General features: G+C 50.8%; 1 non-coding gene across 1 annotated transcript; it reads right to left on the bottom strand.

Annotated features, from left to right (window-relative positions):
- Nucleotides 1–407: 407 nt before the first annotated feature.
- Nucleotides 408–562, bottom strand: LOC143176367 (5.8S ribosomal RNA). The gene has a single exon (XR_013000924.1). It is a non-coding gene; the product is annotated as a 5.8S ribosomal RNA (ribosomal RNA).
- Between the last annotated feature and the right edge of the window lie 4438 nt (nt 563–5000).

Here is a 5000-nt window from a genome sequence, read left to right as displayed (position 1 = left end):
TGACGTCGGGAGCGCGGGAAAAAAAATTTTTCTAAACACACGAAACCGTTCATCTCACGAACAGCCGAAAAAGTTGTCGCTCAGATCCATATCGCAGTGGAGCGGTATCCGCGGGCGGTCGTAATTGAACGACGCACGACGCCGCGAACACTCACGCGAGTCCATACAAACGATTCCGATCGTTTTGCAACAACTAGAACGTTACACTGTCCGTGAAATTCACAGAATTTTCGCGTGTCCGCGACAAACGCCGACGAGACACCCATCGTTCGCTCGTACGTAGCATCCTTCTCTTAACCCGACTCAGAAACGTTCTTTGCGCCCTTCGGTAAAAAAACGTTCGATCCGAAGAGGTGAACGACGGCGGGGATTTGACAGAGCTACGCAAGCAGTGTATGGTACGTAAACGACCCTCAGCCAGGCGTGGTCCAGGAATTGTATCCGTGGACCGCAATGTGCGTTCGAAATGTCGATGTTCATGTGTCCTGCAGTTCACACGTTGACGCGCAATTAGCTGCGTTCTTCATCGACCCACGAGCCAAGTGATCCACCGTTCAGGGTAATCGTATAAATTTTATATTCACATATATAATTTTATTCTCATTTGTTCGACCTAATATCTCTCTTCTTTCAAAGAGAAGATAAAAGTTGATACCTGAATCTCCGACCAGCGCGCGAAGGAGATTCAGGCGTCGCCTTGGAGACGACACCGAAGCCTTTCGAGACGAAAAACGTTCAAGTAATATGTATATATTTCTCGACGTTCCGGGCGTATAGTGCATTCAAAAACCCGCGAAAGACGCAGAAGACTCGCACGCGTGGAAACGACGGGGATATATTTTGTATCCTACCCGATACTGAATCCATCGCGTGCAGTCGACCCTCGCGTTCTTCCGATCAGACGCATCTATTGTTGCGCGCATGTTTTCGCGTCGCATCGCGCGAAACGTTGCACGAATCGTACCGATCGATCGATTGAAAGCAAATAATGAAAAAAGACTTCACAGCTGGCTCTTTGCCGGTCATTCGTCCCATGTTATCTCTTGCCGCGAAATTGGCGCGCAAGAGTTGGGTGTCAGACGCGCGGCTTTAAAACGAGCTTCACGGCCGGTCCCTTCGTTACCGCTTTCGTTCTTTCTCTCGGAACGACCATGAACGAACACGACGAGCGACGCTACGGCATACACACGTCCACGGATTCGATTAAAAAAACAGACTTCACAGCTGGCTCTTTGCCGGTCATTCGTCCCATATTATCTCTTGCCGCGAAATTGGCGCGCAAGAGTTGGGTGTCAGACGCACGGCTTTAAAACGAGCTTCACGGCCGTCCTCTCAATTCCGTGTACGGTACACGCAAGATGCGGGTTCCACTTCCAGACTACCCGGTCCCTTCTCTCTACGAGAATCGATAGTAGAAGAACGGCTCGAAAACGCGTCTCAGAGACTAGGGGAAAAGAAGCGGTATGCGAGCGAAACGAAAACGCATTATGGAAACGTCGCGAAACAATGTTCGACGGTTGCTCGGTTCCAATCGTGCGGCCGTTTCAATTTCTCGTGCGCTTCACCGTCCCTCCGTAACTCTGGCCGATCGCGTATACCGAAGAGCCGACACGCGCAAAAACCACAGGCATTGTATACTGTATATATATATGTTACAGTCACAGCCTTCGCGCGTTTTACTCTCCGACGCGGGGTTTCCACGACGAAAGAGAGACAGTTTCGTGGCGGGTGACTCGGCCGAATCGCTACGACGGGTATTTCTATTATAGAACGAATCATCGCCACCCTTTACCAGTGCCCGACGAAGGAATCACAAGGTCATCTGGAGTTTACAATGCCAGCGACGGTAATTCCAACGAAGACCCGATAAGTCAACTCATCGTTCTATTTCTCCCCGTACAGAAAAGCGAATCGACGCTAACGCACCTCGCGCAAGCACGAACGTTCTCTTCGCGTGGATCATCCCATCGTCGAAAGATGTAAAGACGCATTGGAGATCGTGGTCTCTGGCGGGCTCATTGCACGCCCCACTGCATATCTTTCCTCGAATCGAGAATGATTCGTCCACTAAGGCTGCGAAACTACGCGTCGAGGAAACTAGGGGAAAGAAGCGGGATGCGAGCGAAACGACAATACATTATGGAAACGTCGCGAAACAATGTTCGGCGGTTGCTCGTTTCCTCCTGCGGACGTTTCATTGCTCGGGCGCTTCACGTCCCTCCGTAACCTTCGCGCGATCGCGTGCCCCGGAGAGCCGGCAACCGGTGAACCACAGGCGTATAAACTATAGTCTTCTATAGCAAGCCTTCGGCGGTTACTCTCCGACGCGGGGATTCCACGACGAGAGAGAATTTCGTGGCGGGTGACATCGGTCGAAACGCTACGACGGGTATTTCTATTATAGAACGAATCATCGCCACCCTTTACCAGTGCCCGACGAAGGAATCACAAGGTCATCTGGAGTTTACAATGCCAGCGACGGTAATTCCAACGAAGACCCGATAAGTCAACTCATCGTTCTATTTCTCCCGTACAGACAAGCGAATCAACGCTATCGCACCTCACGCATGCACGAACGTTCTCTTCGCGTGAATCGTCCCATCGTCGAAAGATATAGCCGCTTGGAGATCGTGGCCCATCAAGTTCTTCCGTAACTCCTGCGCGATCGCGTACCCCGGAGAGCAGGCAACCGGTGAACCACAGGCGTATAAACTATAGTCTTCTATAGCAAGCCTTCGCGTTTACTCTACGACGCGGGGATTCCACGACGAGAGAGATTTTCGTGGCGGGTGACACGGCCGAATCGCTACGACGGGTATTTCTATTATAGAACGAATCATCGCCACCCTTTACCAGTGCCCGACGAAGGAATCACAAGGTCATCTGGAGTTTACAATGCCAGCGACGGTAATTCCAACGAAGACCCGATAAGTCAACTCATCGTTCTATTTCTCCCCGTACAGAAAAGCGAATCGGCGCTATCGCACCTCACGCAAGCAGGAATGATCTCTTCGCGTGGATCGTCCCATCGTCGAAAGATGTAAGACGTACAGAAATCGTGGTCCATCACGATTATCGTAACTCTCCGAGTCGCGTATCTGAGAGTAGGGCAAACGGAGAACCACAGGCATAAATAATACTATATATTTCTTATATATAGTTAGCCTTCGCGTTTTACTCTCCGACATGGGGATTCCACGACGAGAGAGAGTTTCGTGGCGGGTGACTCGGCCGAATCGCTACGACGGGTATTTCTATTATAGAACGAATCATCGCCACCCTTTACCAGTGCCCGACGAAGGAATCACAAGGTCATCTGGAGTTCACAATGCCAGCGACGGTAATTCCAACGAAGACCCGATAAGTCAACTCATCGTTCTATTTCTCCCCGTACAGAAAAGCGAATCGACGCTATCGCACCTCGCGCGAGCACGTAACTACTCTTCGCGTGGATCGTCCCATCGTCGAAAGATGTAAGACGCACGGAAATCGTGGCCCATCAACGTTTTTTTGTAACTCTGCCGATCGCGTATCACAGAGCCGAGACGCACATACCACAGGCGTATAATACCGTTTTCTTTCGTATGGTAAGCCTTCGCGTTTACTCTTCGGCGCGGGGTTTCCACGTCGAGAGAGACTTTCGTGGCGGGTGACATCGGTCGAAACGCTACGACGGGTATTACTATTATAGAACGAATCATCGCCACCCTTTACCAGTGCCCGACGAAGGAATCACAAGGTCATCTGGAGTTTACAATGCCAGCGACGGTAATTCCAACGAAGACCCGATAAGTCAACTCAACGTTCTATTTCTCCCCGTACAGAAAAGCGAATCGACGCTGTTGCACCTCACGCAAGCACGAACGTTCTCTTCGCGTGGATCGTCCCATCGTCGAAAGATGTAAGACGCACGGAAATCGTGGCACATCACGTGTTTTCGGAACTCTGTCGACCGCGTATCTCAGAGACGACGCGCGCGAACCACTGGCATATACTATTATATATCGCGTTTTACCCTCCGACGCGGGGATTCCACGACGAGAGAGAGTTTCGTGAGCGGGTTGACTCGGAAGAAACGCTACGACGGGTATTTCTATTATAGAACGCATCATCGCCACCCTTTACCAGTGCCCGACGAAGGAATCACAAGGTCATCTGGAGTTTACAATGCCAGCGACGGTAATTCCAACGAAGACCCGATAAGTCAACTCAACGTTCTATTGCTCCCCGTACAGAAAAGCGAATCGACGCAATCGCACCATACGCGTGCACGTAACAACTCTTCGCGTGGATCGTCCCATCGTCGAGAGACGTAAGTTTCCATACTATGAATTCGCGTTTTACTCTCCGACGCGGGGATTCCACGACGAGAGAGAGTTTCGTGAGCGGGTTGACTCGGAAGAAACGCTACGACGGGTATTTCTATTATAGAACGCATCATCGCCACCCTTTACCAGTGCCCGACGAAGGAATCACAAGGTCATCTGGAGTTTACAATGCCAGCGACGGTAATTCCAACGAAGACCCGATAAGTCAACTCAACGTTCTATTGCTCCCCGTACAGAAAAGCGAATCGACGCAATCGCACCATACGCGTGCACGTAACAACTCTTCGCGTGGATCGTCCCATCGTCGAGAGACGTAAGTTTCCATACTATGAATTCGCGTTTTACTCTCCGACGCGGGGATTCCACGACGAGAGAGAGTTTCGTGAGCGGGTTGACTCGGAAGAAACGCTACGACGGGTATTTCTATTATAGAACGCATCATCGCCACCCTTTACCAGTGCCCGACGAAGGAATCACAAGGTCATCTGGAGTTTACAATGCCAGCGACGGTAATTCCAACGAAGACCCGATAAGTCAACTCAACGTTCTATTACTCCCCGTACAGAAAAGCGAATCGACGCAATCGCACCATACGCGTGCACGTAACAACTCTTCGCGTGGATCGTCCCATCGTCGAGAGACGTAAGTTTCATAGTAAGCCTTCGGCGTTTT

This window comes from Nomia melanderi, unplaced genomic scaffold (assembly GCF_051020985.1).
Source record: "Nomia melanderi isolate GNS246 unplaced genomic scaffold, iyNomMela1 scaffold0510, whole genome shotgun sequence".
NCBI classification, from domain to species: domain Eukaryota; kingdom Metazoa; phylum Arthropoda; class Insecta; order Hymenoptera; family Halictidae; genus Nomia; species Nomia melanderi.
The sequence above is the reverse complement of the archived record's forward strand: the minus strand, read 5'-3'. Positions and strand labels throughout refer to the sequence as shown.